This window comes from Ascaphus truei, chromosome 3 (assembly GCF_040206685.1).
Source record: "Ascaphus truei isolate aAscTru1 chromosome 3, aAscTru1.hap1, whole genome shotgun sequence".
Classification (NCBI taxonomy): domain Eukaryota; kingdom Metazoa; phylum Chordata; class Amphibia; order Anura; family Ascaphidae; genus Ascaphus; species Ascaphus truei.
This window is the reverse complement of record NC_134485.1, coordinates 380118246-380139865: the sequence shown is the minus strand read 5'-3', so window position 1 is coordinate 380139865 and position 21620 is coordinate 380118246.

Sequence of the window (21620 nt, the reverse complement as noted above, 5' to 3'; positions counted from 1 at the left end):
AGGCCCCATCTTTATCTATCCTTGTTCTTTATCTTTTCTATGTTGAAAAATAAAAATAATTTGAAATTAAAAGAATCCAAAGAGATTTATATATTGATATGCAACATACAGAAAATAGTAAAGAAAAATTGTTATGAAGATAATTGTTTTTACTAAGATAGATGTATAAATATTGTTGCTTTATCAAAATTGTACATGTAAGTGTAGCCCCGAGGTAAAATTTAGCTCCCTGACCTCCCTCCGCGCTTACCGGGTGGTCGTGGGTGCCGCCGGAGGCAGCGGTGAACCCGCCGGGAGAACGCGAGGGTGGGGGCCAGTGCAGGGAGCGGTGCAGGCCGGTTGCCGGGGACGCGATCGGGCCGTCGCTAGGGCCGCGATCGCGTTGCCACCGGCTCGGCGGCTTAGGCAGAGTGCGCCGCCATTGCGCGTTAGCTCGCGCATGCGCAGTAGGACAGAAGCGCGCGATGGGTTCCCTAGAGCAGGAAGAGATTGCGCGAGAGTAGGGAAGGTAGCAGAGAGAGTTAGGCGGCCATTAGGGGTTCGCGCATGCGCGAGGGAAGCGCGCACGCGGCCCCAATGCTTTAGGCAGCCCCTGGGAACTACAATTCCCAGGAGGCTTAGGGAGGCAGAGGTCAGGTGCTCCCTAGTGGCCAATAGGGCTGAAGGAAGCTCAGCCCGGGAAAAGAGATACATTTCCCGGGCTTTGCAACAGCAGTCAGGGCAGAGCAGAGGAAGGAGTAGGAAGGGTGCAGGGAGCGCGTGGCTCCTGCATCAGGTAAGGGTTCTCCCTAGATCCCCAGGCAGGCCCCAATTCCCGGGTAAGGGTAGGGGGTAACTGAAGAGGGACGCCTTAGACTGAGGAGGGACGCCTTAGCTAGGGAGGTGACCCTTGAGTGTGGGAAGTGCTGGTTTGGTAGTGCCACAGCGGAGAGTGCTGTGGGCACTGTCAAAGAGGCACAGTGTGCAAGCAGTGGGATTGCTGCGGGATCCGGGTGGCTGTGTGTGATTGCAGCTGTCTGGGTGTGTGTCGCTGCATGTGCTGGCACAGTGCGTGCAGTGTGTGTGCACGGTGTGAATTCCCTGCAGGTTGACAGTGTAAGCTGAATGTTGGCTGCAGGTGTGTTAGGCTGCTAGGATTAGCAGATACAGTTGAGACTGGGTAGCTAGGGGAAGGGGGGCGGTTATTGTCCACAGGCCCTAGGAGTTTTCCCCAAGCCATCCCAGGTTGCGGTTCTTCAGGGACAGGCCCTAGGTTAGGGTTGCTGTCACTCAAGTAGTAGGTATTGATAGGAAGGCGGTTCCGGTTCCCCTGCGGTTGGTGTTGCCGTGATCCGGTTGCAGTCCCGTGGAGCGGTGGGACCCTCGCTGGGGTCCACCGGCAGAGTACCTGGAAAGGATCAGACGGACGTCTGACCCTTTGAGAAGAAAGTTGCGGTCCCGAGCATCGGAGTGCTCGGAAGGTATCTTCAATATTATAAAGTGCACCAACTGGGCCCTAGCTTAACATAGTGACTGCGCAGTCACCCACGACCTCCGTAGGAGTTACGAGACATTGGGTGTGGGGTGATCACAGGACACTTGGTTGGGGTACACCAGACATTGGGTTGATGTGATGCGGGTAGAGCATCTGGTTATGGTTATGCTATGTAATGTGTTATATGTGTGTTAAGTAAAGAGTTAGTATTGTTTATCTATAAGTGTTATTGTATTTCTTACTCAGGGCTATCTTTCCTCACGGGGGATCCTGGGTAAGTGGAGGCGCTGCACCAAGTAAGGGTAAGGGTTTTTCCCCAGGCTCCCAGCTAGCGGAGGCTCAGATCTCCTGGAGCCACACAGGTTATGCAGTACCAGTAGTCCCTTAGAGCAGGTGTGTTACAGGGAAAGGGACCGGTTAGACCACGAGGGGCCAATGTGGGATTGGGTGGGTCGGCCGGTTCACAAAAAGGGTTACATAAGTAAGATGTTAATTTATTTAAGTAAAATAATAAAAAAAATATTGAAAAAAAAAACATAGTGTATGGATAGCTGTATTTTGTTGTGCCTAGATGTCTCCAAATTATGTCCCACGGGCAATGTAAAGTACTAGAAAAGCCTGCTTCATTGCATAGCTACTGCAAACATCACTGATTGCTTCACTCAATGGTTAAACTGATTTGCACTATATAAATAAAAAAAATTAAATGCATACAAAAAAAATAAAAAAATAAAAGGGCATAGATGTGTTTTTTTCCCCCAGACCTCTTGGACTCTTGGAGGGAACTCACATGTATATAGTTTCTAAGTGTTTCCCCCTGTTTATTGTTTTTCCTAGTTAGGGAAGTGCATTGTGTAGCCATGTATCCCCTTGGCTACTAATCTGCCCTGCCTAACACATAAACCCTGGTACCAGTGCTGGCAGTGTTAGGGTTAATCTGGGTTCCACTGCAGTAAACAACTCTATTGAGTGGCAAGGGGGTGGGCCTGAGGCCTGTGTGCTTCCCTATCAGGGGCTCAGACGTAGGACCCCCCCCCCCCCTGGTTACAAAGGGACTGCAGAACCAAATGTAGTGGTTGTTGGAAGTGTGGAGCCAGGGCTCTGGCCACCTTCCTTCCCCTCCTGTAGGGGAGTGGGATACAACCCCTTACTCCACCAGGTAGTAGGGGAGCAAAGGATAAAGACCTTTGGGGCCTCAAGCCCAGGGGATTGAGTCCAGGGACCCTAAGAAGAGTGTACCTGTTGTATGCTGTGTACAGATGTACAAGAATAAAGACCAGTTGCTGCTTTTATACTCCTGCCTGTGACTGCAGTTTATCAGGGGGAGTGCAAGATGTTTTTTCCTGCAGGGACTGCACCCAGCTCTGATGGGGCCTGCGGGGAATGGAGGCGCTGCACCCATTTTCGAGATGAGAGCTCTATTTCCTGAAAGCCTGTCCTGTCTTCCCCACTAACATTGGGGACACTCAGAAATCCTGTAAGCCTCACAGGTACAGCACAACTAGAGTACGGGTAACAGTGAAATCTCCCAGAGGGTGGGGGACCACCTTTTACACCTATAAGAACAGGTAACCCTTAAGTAAGGAACTAGACAGACAGGCGCTCTCATAAGGAGAGGTCTATATTCAGTTAAGAACATCCCTACAGTTATATGCTGGACTTATCCAGTAGTGGATATTATACAGTAGTGGGTATTTCCATTTGCAGGACTAGACAGAGACCTGTGTGGACTGCAGGTGATTTCCAGTTAATGGACTGGATCTGTATCCTGGCAGGGCTAGAGGCTCTTTAATGAGATGAGCCACTACCAGCCTCATGGTGGGAGGGAAGGGAAGGTGTTGCACTGTGTATGCTGATAACCTGTCCTGTTCACAATGCATTGTTATGCTGAAGAAGTTGCCTATTGTTATAATAAATACTAAAAAGTTCCTGGCACCCACTTTATTCATCACCACTCCTTACTACAAGCCAGCACGGATCTACAACAAAACAGGTAAACCGCTGAGCAACCACACCCCTTGAGCAGGTACAAACCCTGTCAAAGCCATAAAGACTGTTCCAACAACTCCCTTTAAAGCATACAACCTATCCCTAATGCTGGGGTATTACTACACATAAAGATACACATATTACAGACTGACACAACCACTAATAATTACCCTCATACTGCAAAACAATCACTAATAAATCACTTCTGAACAAACCTCCATCCCTCAGGCGCAGGGTGGTCCTCTCTACCTCCCAACAGCACTGCCAACATTGTATAAAAAAAAGTTGGGCTTTTTCTAGGGAGACTTCAAGGGAACTCCCACGAGATTTGGAGTCATCCATGATAGTTGTTATGTAAGATAGTCTTTTCAGTTATTATTTCTTTATCGGAAATTTTGGGCTCTCAGTTTCATTAGTTGTATCGGTTACTTTTTCAGTTATTTCTTTCTCCATTTTAAATCCCCATTTGTATCGTTTTCTGCCCTTTTCCCCCTAGAGCAGTGGTTCCCAACTCCAGTCCTCAAGGACCGCTAACAGTGCAGGATTTAAGGATAGCCTCTCGTTAGCACAGGTGGCCCAATCATTGTGACTGAACCACCTGTGCTCAAGCCGGGGTATCCGTAAAACCTGCACTGTTAGTGGTCCTGGAGGACTGGGGTTGGGGACCTCTGCCCTAGAGAATTAGATGAAATGCAGACAGCTTTTGTGGGAAAAGGGACAAAACGAGGTGCTGTATTTTGCCCCAGAACTGCCCCACTTACCTTGATACATAGACCCCAATGTATTAAAGTCTCCCAGCTGCAAAACGGGGCAAAAACTTTGCAGAAGATTTATCAAAGAAAAATATTCACATTTATTTCAATGGGATTTGTTAAATTGCTTAAACGAATACCATTCTTTTTGTTGCACTTTTCCCCCTTGTATTGCAGCGTAGAGATGAACATGGCTATTAGAATTGTACATGACATTTAGCTAATAAAAAAACGGATTGAAAATTGTTTGCCTATTTTTGTTTACATAATTGAAGCCAGGAGTTATTGAGGGATTAATGCTGAAGGAGAAATGAATGAAGTTGAGTTGAATTTCATAGGCAAGGAAGAATTAAAGGGGAGGAATATGTACTGCGTGGACAGGAATGAGAGGAGTTTCTAATGCCTCCAGCATTTACAGGCCTTTCTCTTGGATAAATCTGATGCTAGTTTTTTTGTCCTCATTTAGGACCTGGACTCTGATAAATTGCCTGCCCGAATTGCAGGAATACTGCAGATGTCCTTCATCAAATAGTAATAAAAGGTCAAATGGGCATCTGTCTTGGAATTAAGGAAGATTGAAAAAGACATGGTTTTATTAATCAAATGGTGTAAATATGATGTATTTACTGTATCTACAGCAGTGGTTTGCAACCTTTTATTTGGTTAAAGGAACTCTAGGAGATGTGTGCAAAGGTGACAACAGGAGACTGCTCTCGGAAAACAAATGTAGGCTTTTGTTTTGCCCAAAGCTTTAACATAAAATATTACTTCTGTTCAACCTATAAGCAGAAAACAAAAATAAACATACCTAGCTCAGCATGGAGTTCAAACTAACATCAGACCTTTAGTCCCTCTGTCTGAGTCGGAGGGCTAACCACCATTAAAAGAGTTCAGTGTGCGATAATGTTTATCTTCAGGCCCCCGGCTTCCTCCTGCCGGCATAGGGGGTTGGGAAGTTCAATCCCCGCGTAGCCTCCACAGCAGGCCTTGGGTTCTGACTGTTGTGCAGTGTGGTCCCTCTTGTGCGGTCCAGGTGCACTCAGCTTCCAGGGAGCTGAGAAAGATCCCTGCAGTGCCTACTGCAGGGTTTTTAAAGTCTGCTAATGAGGCAGCTGAGATCAATTAAGGCAGAGGAGCACAAACTTTTGGAGCTGCGCCCCCCTCGCTTTTGCGCCCCCCTCATCTCGCTCTGCGGCGTCAAATGACGCCTCGGGGTCAAGTGGCGCCACACCAACGTGTCTGAACGCCGGTAAATTTGTTGCAGATGCCTCACGCGATCCCCCGGCATTTAATTTTAATGCCTCGGGGAAGAGCGCGGGGACTCTGAAAGTGCTCGCGCCCCTCCAAAAAACCCTGTGCCCCCCACTTTGCGCACCGCTGAATTAAGGCACCCTGCTTTAGTGTTAACCTTCTCAATGCTGTATCAGGCTACCTAAACAGGTTTTCACTGTCTCACTATCTGACAGGGGATCCACCCTGTTGCAGGACCCTATAATTAGATTGTGAAATTCTGGGGAACCCCAACTCTCTCTCCCCATCTCTCTCTCTCTCCCCATGTCTCTCTCTCTCTTCCCCGTCTCTCTTCCCCTTCTTTCTGTTTCCCCCCTACACGCCCTCTCTCTCCCTCCCTTATGCTCTCTCCCTCTCTCTCTGTCCCCCCTTACACTTTCAATCTCTTCACCTCTTACACTCCCACTCTCTTTCTTCCTCCCTTATACTCTCTCCCTCTCTCTGTCCCCACTCACACTCCCTCGCCCTCTCTTCTCCTGCCTTTCTCTTCTCCCCTTACACTCTCCCCCATCTCACTCCCTCTCTCTTCCCCCTCTCTCTTCTTCATTTACTTTCCCTCTCTCTCTTCCCCCTTATGCTCTCTCTCCCTCTCTTCCCGTATACTCCCTCTCTCTTCCCCACTTACACTCCTTTTATCGCTCTCTTTCTTCTCCTCCTTACAATCCCTCCCTCTCTCTGACCACACTCAGGCTCTCTCACTCTCTCTCTCTTCTCACGTTACTCTCCCCCTCTTTCTCTTCCCCCTCACACTCCCTCTCTTCCCGCTCACACTCCCTTCCCTCTCTCTTCAACACCCTCTTTCCCCCTTATACTCTCCCCCCTCACCCCTCTTTCTTTTCCCCTTGCACTCTTCCACCTCTCCCCCTCACACTCCCTCTCTCCCCCATCACATTCCATCCACTTATCTCACCCCCTCTTCTCACCTTACACTCTCCCCGCTTTTCTTTTTCCCTTACACTCTCCCACCTCTCTCTCTTCCCCCTCACACTCCCTCTCTCTTTTCCCCCTCACACTCCCTCTCTCTTTTCCCCATCACACTCCATCCCCCTCTCTCTTTTCCCCTTACACTCTCCCCCTCTTTCTTGTCCCTTACACTCTCCCCCTTCCTCTTGTCCCTTTAAAATCCCCCCCTTACACTCTCCCCCTCAGTCTCTCAGACACACACACCTCTTACGCCGCGTCCATAGCAGGCGTGCGCGCTCATGCCGAGCATGTGATGTCACAGATGCCTGTTCTTGAAGAGATCTGTGGCCTGCAGGGTTTCGCAATGGGGGCCGTGGTGGGGGCATGCCCATGACATCACGTGAGCGGTTCACCCTCATTGGCTGAACCGCGCACGTGACCCAGCCGTCGGCAAATTCAAACAAGTTTGTCTCGCCACGCATCGGCCGCCTCGGCGCTCACGTGCCTCCGTGATCTATGGTCATGCGCATTGGGCTCCAGTTGTTTGTATTTGACGCGAGCAACATCGCTTGCGCCGTCGGATCCACTGTGGACGAGGTCTTACCTTGGGGTGAGGAGGCATACGGGACTGCACCCGTCCGCATCTCCCTTCTCCTGTCAGATGGAAGTTGAACATGACTTCCGGCATGGAAAATAAGGATAGTAGTGCCCGTGCTGCTGCTGCTGCTGAGCTGGGGAGCTGCAGGGTCACTGCTGCATGGGGTGCTGCCAGGCTTGGCGACAGTTGTCCCATCTATCCCCCCATGGAGCGGTGCCTGCAGAACCACGGTTGAAAATCACTGATCTACAGTATACAAGATTTTGAACTTCAGTCACTGGGTTCTCCTTCAACTACTGTACCTGTAGAAGAAGATTATACACTGTAAACCGTTGTTGGTCCAATTAAAAGGTATAATACTAAATACTATTTTTTGCTTCATTTTATTTTCCTTTTTTAACTCTTATCTGCACAATTACACTTTGCTTATTGATGTAGCCATGACGTATAACAACATTTTCCTAGCTACAGTATGTTTTGAACATGGTGATTCCTCAGCTCACTAGCTCTGAAGCCTGTCACAGTAGTCAGTGTAACGCTAATTCATTGTTACACTTTAATATTAGTTTGATAATTACTGACAATTCGAGTTCTAAATGTCTCGACAAACATTCCGTTTATTTAACCTCACTGTTCAACCCATTTTACTGTTATATTGCACCATTGAAGTGATAATCTTGCCAGCCATATCTCAGTTGTTAAACTTTATCACCTAATGCAAATAAAAAAGACTTTTTTAAAGACATTACTCTTATCAAAAAAACAACTTGACCTGCTTTGCTTTGTGCAAACGTTTACATTGTCTCTTTGTATTGAAATGAGTCACAAATGTTATTTAAGATGCATAAAGCAAATAAATGGAAATCATTTGCTACTATCCTACTCTTTTAAATTCATTTCCACCACTAGACTCACTTCAGATCCCACCTCAAACATCTAATGTAATATAATAACATGCTTTGTACAATCAAAGGGGAAATTATCCGCTTTTTAGAACAGGGAAATAAAACATTTCCATTCTGAATATTAATTTTGTTTAAAAAAATGTGAGATTTCAGCAGGTAACTTTCCTACTCAAGTACTTGGGACTAAAATCTTCTCTAGCATGGGGAAGCTGCTTTACCACATAGTGAGAGGCAGCCTTTGGAACCTTGGGCTGCGTCTCCGCTGGCGCTGAGCGTGCTGTGTGCTCGGCGCTTGCTGCTTTACTTATTGGAATCTTAATACTCACGTCCCCGCTCACACGGTGCGCACGCACGCGCGCTCTCCCATGCTAGGCGCTTGAGGAGACAATGTTTCCTAAATATGTTCTTAATTTGATTGCGTGGTAGCCGTGCCATGATGCCATGTAATCCCCCCACGTACCCGGAGCCAAGGAGGCTCTTACTAGGTCCATCATCAAACCATCCCCAGATCCCACAAGTCTACCGGACACCGGTTGCCGTAAATCTCCGCCTCTGGTGCCAGCTTCCAAAACGGCGCCATCTGTAACCGTGATAAAGCATCAGCGATGTTATTTGCAACCCCCGGGATGTGCCGTGCCGTGCCCTGAACGCAATGTTAAGGTGAAGGCATAACAGAAATGTGCTAAAGGTTTCAAAATAAAAACAGGACAGCACGCAACCTATTGGTAAGCATAAGATGACAAAGTAGTTTCCATCGAGCATGCAGCTCAGTAAATGGAAACACTCAGGGTGCACTAGCAGAAGTCTGAATGCCGATTACACGCCTGTTTTGACATTAATGCTCCCTGCCCCATTCTTCCAACTAGTGCCGCCGTCTGGTCAAAATTTGTGTAAGTCACAGAACACAAGTCCTGATCGATGTCGTCATTAACTGATGACACTTCAGGGTAAGATAGGTGCTGGATTAACCTGAAAGACACCCCCTCTTTCTTGGGGACCACACCCAACAGGGAAATCCTGAGATTCCTAAAAGGGGGGGAAGCAAATGGGCCCACCATTCTCCCCAACTCGACTTCCTTACCACTTTCTCCCTTGCTACATTACCATTTAACTTGACCGATTTCAAATTACGCTCGCAATTTGATCCCGCTTGACATTCAAACGGAATCCTGAACCCTTCCTTAAACCCCATCATAAGTAGCCAGGATGCCTCTTTATTGAGGTACCTTGCCAGCCATGGTGCCATTGTTTCAACATTTATTGGAGATGCCACTCTTTTGGTCAGCTTTGTGCCCTATACCCTTAAATCCATCTGTGTCGTTCCTAAGGCATTTTGTCCTCGCATGCTGGCTCCCACACATGGTGCAGACGTGCCGGAAACGGCAGTTATCGTATTTACATTTGGACTCATTAAATGCCCAACATACGCCTGGCTGTTTACCGGGCGTATGAACCCCACCTGATGTGTGTATTAGTGTGCTAGATCGCCATGCGCCTCTACCGCTGCGGCTCCCCCCGCAAATAGGAGTCGCCCCTTCTCCAGAAATATGATCTAGATTTAGGTCTACATCTTTAACATTCCAGGATATCTTTCCCCTGTTAGCCACCATACCCTGTCTGAATTCCTCGTCATATTTCCACCAACACATGCCCCCATGTTTTCGGTATAAATCACCAATTATGTCTTAGTACTTAAAGAGTGCTGAACACAACTTTGGTTCCTTTTCCCCCATTACACCTGCCAAGATTCCGAAACCTTTTGCCCAGTTTTTATGTGTGCGTGGAAATTGTCCTCTGTCTTGGCCTCACCTTTTTTGGTTGACCTTGCAATGCCTCCCTATAGCCTGAAAGCAATGTTAAAATCTCCACGCATTCCCTTGCCCAAATCTTATCCATTACTTCCTTCAGCAAATGTGTACCTAATGACCTGCAATGGTTGAGTATGTATCTTTATATACAACATCCGTCAACCTCCTAACCTCCGGTGTTGTTGTTGGCGTGGCTGTGCCTGTGTTCTGAACTACGATTTGAGTGGGCAACGCTGAAGGTAATGTTGCTGCTGATGTGGATGTATGCGCCTTCTCAGCTAAGACTTGACTGGGCAAAGAAGGAGGTAGTGTTGTGGTTGAAGTGGATGCCCCTGTGTTCCCCACTAAGCTTTGGATAGGCAATGCTGTAGGCATAGATTTGTGCTGCGTGGGCTCCTGTGCAATCCCTATTGCCATGTCTCCCAGTCCTTTCTGGGTCCATCTGACTATCTCTGATGCTGTCATCCCTTGAGCCTTGTTTGTGACTCCTGTGTTTCCTAACTGGCGTGTAGCTAAAAGTGTCGCCAATGGTGTCAGCGCCTGCCTTACACCCCTTATTATTGTTTCCAACCTGTATGCCCCGGCATCGCTGGCTGCCTCAGTATCCATGACCTGAGGTGGCAGGGCACTGGCAAGACCCCTGGGGTTGCGCCTCCTCCCCATGCACCTGTATGTGAAATTTTCTGCAGCTTATCCTTTGTTGCCTTCATTGTTGGGATCACTGGCGTCCCGGACCGCTTTTCAGGCTCCGCCCCAGCGAACTCCTCGTCCTGCCTTCTAATAGAAAGTCTCCCCTGGCATCCAGAGCGTCTCTGAGCTGTTGACGACGTACCACCAACGCCGGGTGGCGGTAGCGACCGTGTCTCAGCCGTCTTCAGCCCATCCAAAATCAGTAGAAGGGAGAGTAGAGCATACACCGTTGTGGCCAGGAGCAGAGTGACCACACTTGTCTTTTACTTCTCCTGGCTCCTCCCTTTCCTGCCCATGGCCGCATCAGCAGCCAATCAGATGGAAGGGAGGCCTTGCCCCCTGGCATAGCAGCCCGTTGCCTAGGCGGCTGGAAGGGCTGCTGGACCTTGATCTCTGATGTCTTCTGATGGTGCAGTGCCTCCAGCCAGTAAGGATCATCTGGAGTCTTCAGAGGATGGACCCCCACTGACACTCCCAAAATCAGTAGAAGGGAAAGGAGAGCAAACACCGTCGTGGCCAGGAGCAGAGTGACCACACTTGTCTTTTACTTCCCCTGGCTCCTCCCTTTCCTGCCCATGGCCGCATCAGCAGCCAATCAGATGGAAGGGAGGCCTTGCCCCCTGGCATAGCAGCCCGTTGCCCAGGCGGCTGGAAGGGCTGCAGGACCTTGATCTCTGATGTCTTCTGATGGTGCAGTGCCTCCAGCCAGTAAGGATCCTCTGGGGTCTTCAGAGGATGGACCCCCACTGACACTCCTTCATGCAGAGACAGGAAGCCACACAGCAATGTCTTTCTGTATTTTATTTAGCAGACCCAATGATAAAGAAGCAGTAGCAGCATATCTCTCATGCAGTAATCATCATTCCTGCTCTCCTGCTTTCTGGGCCTAAGCTGTAGAATATCTCCTCCCTCCTGCTGATAGCATGGGGAAGGGAGATGCAGTTTCTTCATCTGTTATCTCCTCTCTTTTTCTCAGCTCACTCTCTACACTAACTGAACACTAACTGAACACTAACTGAACACTAACTGAACACTAACTGAACACTAACTGAACACTAACTGAACACTCAATGATAATGCTTTTAATGATTTGGATTTTGGAAATCATATCTACATCTTCATATGTACACCTGTGACATCAATCAATGAAGCACAAGAATACAAAAAATCATACCCAAACAAAAGGAAAGAGGGTAAGAAAGGGGGGGGGGAAAGGGAAGAGGGAAAAGGGGAGGAGGGGTGGGGAGGAGGGGAAGGTGGGATATGACCAACAGAGCAACAATGACAACTAAGGTTAACCAAATATAATCAAATAGAGTAGTCTATAATGCTTCCAGAAGGATGTATGAAGAAAGGGGAGATCACAGAAATTATTATTGATAAAACTGTTTCATCTCCCAATCGATATTTATACCATTGGGGTTAAGGTGTCCATGGAAAAAATACAGAACATTTCTTTTTGATTTAAAATGTTCTGGCGATCTCCCAGTCTAATCGGGGGAGGAATATATTCAATTCCACTAAATGTGAGTAGATTTAATTTACCCATAGAACACTGTCACGTGTCTCACAACTGGAAACTTTACGTCTTTATTTTTTATAGATCTAATGTGTTCCATTATACGCAACTTTAATGGACGATTGTTCTCCCAATGTAATTCTTTCCACATCCACATGTTAACATATAGACTACATAATGGGTGTTACACGTGATAAAGCTCTTAATTTTGATCTTATCTCTATGTTTTTTTGTACGAATAGTCTTTATAGATTTAGCATAAGGGCAGATTTTACAAAATCCACACTTATGAAAACCTGCTGGTGGTATGAAATCTCTGTTTTTTTCCAAGGGTGAAGTAAATAGACTAGGTGAGACATAAGATGATAAAGTTCTCGCTTTCCTAAACACAAATCTCGGTAGATTTTGAATAGAGGGTTTAAGTTTTAAATCAAGGTTTAAGACGTTCCAATGTTTTGAAACAATATTTTGAATTGCTTGGGCCTAATGACTGCGTTGTGTAATAAAACATAATGGTGCATTTTGATTGCCATCACTGGATTTAGTTCTCTTAATTAAAAGGTCTTTACGTGGCCTATGGAATGCCTGCTCGAAAGCCCTTTGAATGTCAGTCTCCCGGTATCCTCGTTGGCTGAATCTTATAGCCAATTCTTTAGCTTGATTCAAAAAATTATCCATATTTGAACATATACGTCTCAGCCTAAGAAATTGTGCTTTCGGAATACCTTTAAGTAACGACTTAGGGTGTCCACTGTCTGCTTTCAAAAATGTATTTCTAGAATTTGGTTTTCTAAATAAATCAGATTGTATACAACCGTCTGAATCAATGTATAGTTGTAAATTAAGATATTCTATCTTTTGAGAATGATATGTAAATGTAAATTGTAAATTCGATTGATTATTATTAAGATAGTTCACAAAATCCATCAATACCTTAATATCACCTTCCCAAATTAAAATCAAATCATCTATGAATCGACGATAAAAAATAATATTATTCCGAAAGGGTTGGTGTGACTAAAAATGTGTTTAAACTCCCACTCACCCATAAATAAATTTGCGTACGACGGTGCGACTGATGTGCCCATTGCGGTCCCTCGTCTCTGTAAGTAATAATGTGAATCAAATAGAAAGTAATTGTGAGTTAATAAAAGTAAAATGGATTCTACAATAAAAGTGATTTGTGCAGGTGATAATTGTGAATTATTAAGAAAATATTGAACAGCTGTGATACCTTGTGAATGATCAATAATAGTGTATAATGAGGTGACATCTAAGGTCACCCAAAAGTAATCTGGTGACCAAGTGATATCCTCAAGTGCATTAAGTAAGTGAGTGGAATCCCTAAGGTATGACGGGAGTTTGTGGACTAACAGTTGCAAAAAAGATATCTATGTATCTTGATAGACCATCTCCCAACGATCCAATGCTCGATATAATAGGTCAACCTGGAGAGTCGACCAGAGACTTATGGATCTTTGGGAGATGGTGAAAAATCGGAATCACCGGGTTCGTGACATACAGGAAGCTTCTTTCTTTTTCATTCAGGACCTGTAAGATGACACCAAAGTCTAAGATATTTTTTATCTGAACTTGAAAAATATCTGTAGGATCTGTTTTAAGAGACATATATGAGTCTTTGTTCTCTAGCTGTCTTAAGGCTTCATTTTTATACTTAATACTTCTCTGGATCACAATTGCTCCCCCCTTATCAGCATTTTTTATAATGAGATTTTTGTTGTTCATTAGGCCAGTCAGGCTCAGTCGCTCTTCTCTATTCAAATTCGTGCTGTAGTTAGGGGAGGAGGAATTGTGACCATGAGCTAGTAGTGACAGATCACGTTCCACCAATTTTTCAAAGGTGGCAATATGCAGACCCTTGATATATGTAGGATAAAAGATAGACTTATTCTTTAAACCTGATTCTCTGGAACCCACTAGAAAAGAGGAGCTATAATTCGGATCTTCATCAATATGTTGTTCATCCAGAAGGCTGTTCATATCCTGTAAAGCACACAATTCAAAGACAGATGTTAATTTACAAACATTAGGGTCATCTGGTGGGGTGAGAGAGAATTGATCAAGATCAACCTGATCAATACAATCTAAAACCCCCGGTGTAATAGTACCCTCATCACTGATGGAATTATCCCTCTGGAAGATTTTTTTCAAAACCAGCTGCCTAATGAAGCATTGTAGGTCTATGATGGTATCAAACAATTTAAAGTTCTCAAAAGGCTCCCAATTAAGTCCCTTGTTTAGTAGTGATAGTTCCATTATTGAAAGCTGCATTCCAGATACATTAATCACATTGTTTGGATGTTCTAGGCATATCTCTGTCTTTTGGGTACTGCGCCCTCTCCTCTTGGAGCGTCTGGTCTTTGATCGTTTTTTGAACGCCCAAACAATGATGGAGTAGATCTGTGTTCACTCACTGCCCCTTGTCCATATTCTGTTTCCTGGTCACATGATGCATCATATTGTTTTGAGGTTGACGTTGAAAAAGAAACTCCATGTGGACGATAATCGCTGTCAGAAGCATCTGAAAAGCTAGATTGTTCACTTGATTTCTTTTTTGTATTGAAGGTCGTGGAGTGGATTTGTTTTTAGGGCCCGCTTGACTATATTCTTTGTTCTTTTGTGATTTATTGGACTTCTTATTTGGTGTAGCTATATGTAGACGGACGTTCACAGAGGTACACAATTGGAGACTTTATAAGGTGAAATTATAATAGGCTTTATTGTGCCTTTTCCTTTTCATCAGGAAATCATCCAAACACAGTGGGGGGGAACAAAGCTTCTATTCACTTGGGAGTATCTCTAGTGAAAATACCATGCAATTAATTCACAACTCCCTAAGTCAAACATGTCTCGCAGCCCCAAAACTTATAGCATGAAATAAGCAGATATAAGCAGTCTCTTAATTATGAAAGTCTTATCTGTTTCTTGCTGTAGAGTAAGCTTCTCTGCTCTCCTGGAACCGCACCCGTGCGTGCACAGAAAATATCAGCATCCAGGTTTAGAAGTCTTATTTGGTGTCTTGCAATCAGCTATGCGGGGCAGAGCTCAAGACCGGTCAGCTCTAGAGATGTGTGTTTTCTTGGTCAGTCTCTCCTGGGAGACTCAAGAACACTCCTCTGTCTCCAAAGGTCAGCTCTCAGTCAGAGCTAAGGAATCACTTCCTGTCTCAACAGACAGGCTTTTGTAAGCAATCTAAATCAGGCAGGTGGTGTTTATTAATTGACTACCAGCAGTTAATCACCACACTGCTAGATTAAAGGCACATTACTTGAACAGGGATTACTCCCCTGTTATATACCTCCCCTGTTTGTGGGAAGCTCGGGCTTGCCACGGCCAAAGCCCATCCTTCCACTCTCATTCTAGATATCTCTGTGACTTGAATGAGAGTGGATAGAGGAAGAGAACCCTCAGTCCTGCTGGGATTGGAGCCCTTTCTCCAGTTTATTCGTGTTTCCTCCTGAAGGTGCTTGAGATCAGCACCCCTCAGTCGCTCGAGGAGGAATTTCCAAGTATAGTCTTTTTTCTACGTGCGCGGTCATGAGATTTCCCTTGCGTCGGGTGCTCGTCTTATTGTAGGCATACTGTATGGCAGCAGTTGCAGAGCGTTTAAAAACAGCCCTTTGAGTTTTCCGCTCTTGAAGCTGTCTCTCTGCCCTTTTCCCACTCAATGGGGTTGCTAGTTCAGCCCCTTTTAGATTAAGTTGCAATTCCATACCCACTTCCAGAGAATGTCCCATCTTTTCAGCTTCATCAGCTAAGGATTCTTCTGGTTTTAATTCAGCACGTGTACCTTCATTTGTTGCCTGCTGGGTGGCTGAAGGTTTTGCTAGTGTTTGTTTAGGTGGTTCAAATTTTGCAACCTTGTCTTTTAGATGAGCGGTATTCCCAGCTCTCACTGTACCCTAGTCTTCATGGGTTTGTGAGGCTGTGGGATACTGACGCTTAGTCAGGGTCAATACTTGTCCTTGTAGGACTGTAATCTCATCCACGAGAGATCCCTGTTTTTTGAGTGCGTCTTGCAAGTCTCTTCTCAGGGAATTTATCTGCCTGCTTTGCTTTCTCTGAGCTTGCTTCCACATTTTTATTGCATTGTGAAGCACTATGAACTTCTTTGCTTGGGCCACAGTTACTTGTTTCAGTTTCTGGACCTTCTTGTGCTCCCTTTTGTGCCGCGTCACCTGGGTTCTAAGCTTGGCTTTTAGCGTTGCTTTGGTGATGCTCAGGGTAGCCTTCAGTTTCTCATGCTGCTTTGCGGGGACATACTGGGTCATCAGACATTCCTGCAGCACTTGAATTTCTTTAACAGCCTGCAGATTGTCATCCTGCAGAGTTCGCTGCTTCTCCTCTGCCTTCTTGAGGTGCGTACGAAGACCTTGCAGTTGGTTCTGCAGTCGGTGCTCTCCTTCAAACTTCTCACCTTCCAAAAGTCTATATATTTCTTTAAGCTCGTGCAGCTTTTCATTTTTTTCCTTGACGTCGTTTGTCAAATTAAAATTTTCTTCTTTGAGTTTTACGTTTTTTCTTTGTAATCTTAAATGTTCTCCTTTTTCAGTCTCTGAATTATTCAGGGCCTCTTTGCAGTCCTCCTTCCATTTACGCACATCTGCTTTGAGACTGACAGTCTCCTGGCGTGAGACATCCTTCTCTAGGTTGAGGGTCTGAAGCTCCTTCTGGGAGACTTGGAGATTTGTATTAAGATTGGCAATCGTTTCTTTAGAAATGTCCAGCTCCTCAATGAGACTGTGTAGTTCCTTTCTGGAAACTTCCAGGTCTGTGCGGCAGCTGTTGGTCTCATGATGTGAGGCATCCAGTGCTCTGCGGAGTGTCTGAACCTCTTTCTGAGATACGTCCAATTCTGTCCCAGATTCAGAGTACACTGCGAGCACCGTCATCTGTAACTCAGCATTATCTGCTCTCTCAAGTTTCAATTGTTCTCGAAGTAGATCACAGTCACGCCTGGCAATTTTCAGGGCGTCTTCAGGGCTGGTCAAGAGATCGTCACTCACTGGTTCCGGCTCCGCTTCCCTGGGATGACTGGTTGAGGGTTCCTCACTGTTGGCACCGGACAGACACTTTTTTGGGGTACACGATTTCTGCCTTGGGCCCTCTGGATATTCGGTTATCCGCGGGACGAATTCTCCATTTTCTCTAGGCTGCAGGGCAACTCGGTCCCCCTTTTCCTCCACAGGATCTGCGGACGTGTCTGTTCCTTCCACGGTAAGTGAAGAACCGCTTTTCTTTTTCTTTTTCCGCCTTTTTGTTTTGGATGACTCCGTCCCATCAGGAATACTGGGGTCTCCTTTATTTGAAATTTTAGCAGCGTCACTGGATCCACCAGGCTTTTCTTGCAACTGTAATAGCTGACAGAAATATTCGGTGATCCACTGCTCCCGCTCTGTCTCCTGCTGATCATATTCGTCATCAAAGGGAGCGGTCTTTTCTGTTCGTGCCGAGTTCAGGCACCCCCACCATTCTTGGGCTGTTTTGTGGGTGTGACTCGGTTCGGGTTCCCCGTAAGAGATGTCTTCCTCTTTATTGGACTGGAAGGGCCACTCTTCCGTGGGGTATTTTCATTACAGGAACGCTGCATCTTGTCCTCCATTTTTAGGCTATCGGGTGTAATTTTCTTCCTGACCTCAGGAGGCGCTATTGCAGCTGTTGCCACTGTATTTGCTAGAACCCCCAATTGTGGTAGTCCTACAGGTGAGCATATTTTGCGTGTAGCTCTCACAGGCATCTCTGTAGAATTTTTCTTTCTTGGATAATTTTTTTTTTCAATATCAGCAGTACTGTGCATGCATTTTCTCTTATCAGGTATACAAGATGTGCAGTTGCTAGGTAAAAAAAAGTCTATTTGCTTTACATCATTTACTTGCTAGGTGTAATCTCTCATTAGGTATGCTGAATGTGTAGTTGCTAGGAAAAAACTTCTGTTTGCTTTACACCATTTACTTGCTAGGTAAAATCCCTCCGCTTCAGCAACAGAATTTGGTTTTCTTTCTGAGTTCAGTAATTTTCAGTCTCATCTTTGGGTATTATGGCATTCACACTTCACCCTTTGGGTGTTTGTTTTTGCTCCCAAGATATTTATAGGCAGACTTTTTTTTACTTGCAGAAAAAAAAAACATTCTTTGCAGTGGACTATTTCTTTCATTCCCAGCAGGGTGACTCAACACTCAGCAATTGGCTTTGAAAAACATTTTACACAGTTCAGAAATCCCTTTTTCCCCTATAGGGCAATTTTACACTCAGCATTTGTTTGCTAAAAATTCCCCTGCTTCAGCACAGTCTTGTATCAATTTTCACACTTTTCTGCATATACTCCATTCACAGCTGGTAGCCCTATGCGGTGTGGCAACCTTTATTTGCAAAATCAGGACCACTCGTGGGTCACCATCTGAAAACAACAAACACCTATCCCTTTTTAAGGGCTGACTCACTTCTTGAACCCTGACTATGGCTAAAAGGCAAAACCCCTATTTCAATGACCATATTACACTTTGTGATAGGCAAAATAAGGTTTAGCTACTTCCGCAGTCTCTTCTGGGTTTTTGTAAGTTTCAGTGCAGTGTGGTTTCAGTGGTGTGTCCCTTTAACTATGATCTCTGCTGCATGAGGTTTTTTTTTTTTCTCAAACTGTTTGTAGGCAAAAAGCATAACAAAAAATTTCACATAAAAATCTCCGGTCCTTTTTAACTTCAAAGACACCTCTTGTCCCACCTCGGACACCATATGTAGACGGACGTTCACAGAGGTACACAATTGGATATTTTATAAGGTGAAATTATAATAGGCTTTATTGTGCCTTTTCCTTTTCATGAGGAAATCATCCAAACACAGGGGGGGGGGGAACAAAGCTTCTATTCACTTGGGAGTATCTCTAGTGAAAATACCATGCAATTAATTCACAACTCCCTAAGTCAAGCATGTCTCGCAGCCCCAAAACATATAGCATGAAATAAGCAGATATAAGCAGTCTCTTAATTATGAAAGTCTTATCTGTTTCTTGCTGTAGAGTAAGCTTCTCTGCTCTCCTGGAACCGCACCCGTGCGTGCACAGAAAATATCAGCATCCAGAGAGAAGTGGAAGGTGTCAAGGAGATTAGTCAGTGTCTAGGAGCAAAATACACCTTAGACATTGAGGAGAGTACACAATTACATGTGGTGGGCGCATCAAAGATGGCGGCCGTCACGGCATGTGCTCCGCGGAGCAAAGAACCCTCCAAAATGGCCACCAACGCGCCATCCACGGCCCAGCAGATAGCAGCCGATCTAAAATGGCGTTTCCCGCCAATCCTGGAGCGAGCACGTGAATCGTGCAAAACAACTGTACGAGAAATGTGGCGGGAAATGTGCAGGGGTTTGGCGCCAAACCCAGATCCCCTGCAAGAAGAGCTGAGCGGCGCGAAAGCCCACCCACCTGTGCTGTGACTGGTCAACAAACCAAGTCGCGTCACACTGAAAAAAGGAGGGCCCGCCTCTGGATTCCACCAGAGGGAGGGGGCACAAGGAGAGCCAATCAGGAGCGTCCTTAGCAAAGGGAGGGACAGGAAGCGAGAGCAAAGAGCTTCACTCCTGTCTGGCATTCGAGGAGCAAGGAGCTGAAACACTGAACTGTTCAATCTCTGAGCTAACCATGTTGGAGATGAGCACTACTATCTACCAACTGCCAGGAGGCTTACTGGTGGTGGAGGTAGCTGAGCACGAATACCTCCGGGGGTTTGTGTGTTCACTGCGGAATACCGGGCGCGGTACCAAGCACCAAGGCACGATGCCCTCAATGTGGCACGTTTTACCTATGGCCGAACGAGCTATGGCCTTTGATTGAGACCCCGCGGGGTGCCTCTCCGGGAACGTTAACGGAGGTGGCGGAAGGTAAACACAAGACTGCCCTGGTTCCCCGTTACACCCAAGCGGAAGGAACCAAGGCCCAGCCCGCTGCAGAACTGAGCGAGCTGGCGACAGAGAAGAGCACGACCGCAGTGGAGGTACCTGAGCGAGACTGTTTCGTACCTATACCCACTGGTTGTATCGCAGAAGAACCCGGTGCCTCTCTAGCGGAGGAACCAATCCTGATATCTTCGGAGGAAGAGGTTGGCGTGCCATCGGTGGCGATTCGCCTACCGGCGAACCACCCCAGCGGTACCAAGAAGGAGCAGACGAGTCCGGAAACCTTTCCGACGATGAGCGCTGGTGCGGCTGGAGGCCCGTAAGTGTCTCACGGCCGTGGTGAATCCCAGTGCGGCGGAAACGGAGACCGAGACGACCCCGGAGGATCCCAAGATCACCAAACAGCAGCGGAGCGGTAAGGAGACTCCACCACCCCCTTACTCCTGCCAGGCGACAGCAGCAACTGCGGAGGACGAGAAGGAGAGGCTTGCGGCCTACTTGTCCGTCCGTGAACCGGATGCTCCGCCAACGCCCATGCCGGTCCTCGACGCACTTCCGGTGCATGACCACGGAGCGGAGGGAGATTCTATGGGCACAGCTGATGACGTCATTTCCGGTTCCATCGGGAAACAAGGCCCGGGAGCGCTGTTCTCCTCATGGAGAGTAGCCATGGCCGCTGCAATGGCCACCCTGAAGAGCCAAGGTCCATCGAGAGAGGCGTGACACATGGCGGAGAAAGCGCCCAAGAAAGCATCCCTTGGTCGTGGTATTACCCGCTTGCTGGACAATGACATGAACATTGCCCCTGCCCCAGCCCCTAGCTCCATCGCCCCGGCCACTGCCCCTGCCCCGTCACGAGTGTTGTCACCGGGACCTAGCGGGGATAAATTAAGCAAATACCCTAAGTACTCCAAGGACTTGCGGGACTGGGAGTTGAGTGATGAGGGGTCGGATAGGGAAATATCTTATGATCGTGTGATACCTGTGTCTAACCCTGTGCCGTTTTCCCTTAGCCCTAGAGGGAGAGCCCGAGGGTCACATACTCCAGCAGAGTCTGGGCCTGTTCCGGAGGTGGTTCAAAAGATGAACCCTACCAGGTACTTTAATGCCAAGGGGAGGAGAGATTGCTCGCGCTCTACGGAGGCAGGGACGTCCGGTGTCTCCTCGCAGGCAGAATCGGAGGTAGAGCACACTAGTCAGTCTACAGAATACGAGCACCGTGACAAATGGTGGGTGCCCCTGTTTACTGGGTACCATGCAGGGATGGACCGTACACGATTCCTGCTCATTAAGAGCAACATCGTAGATCATTGGTGGGCAACAGGTGCCTTTACTCCTCAGGAGGTGGAGGATGAGATAGACCATAGATTCCGGGAGATTGAGCAGAAACTCATTAAACCCAAAGGCCCCAGTATACTGTATGATGAAATTGCTCCGGAAGAGCCAGAGTTTTGGGTACTGCCAAGCAGGGCAGTGCACCGCAAGCTCACTAAATTGAGCCGTGCCGACAGAGCCATAGTGGCTAGGTATAGGCAGTCACATGGATACGAGTACCCTTATGTGCCTGAGCCCATCATGAGGGAAATAGAAGAAAATCGGGATAGCTGGCTCAGGGAGGCTGTGCAGGAATATCTTCGGACCATGTTTGGTCAGGGAGGTTATCATAACGAGGATAAAATAAGCGAGTTGGTTAGGATCTGGAGCATAGGGAGGTGCATATACATGCACAGCGTGATGTATCGACCGGAGCATGGGTCGGTGCAATCTTTCTATGTGACCAT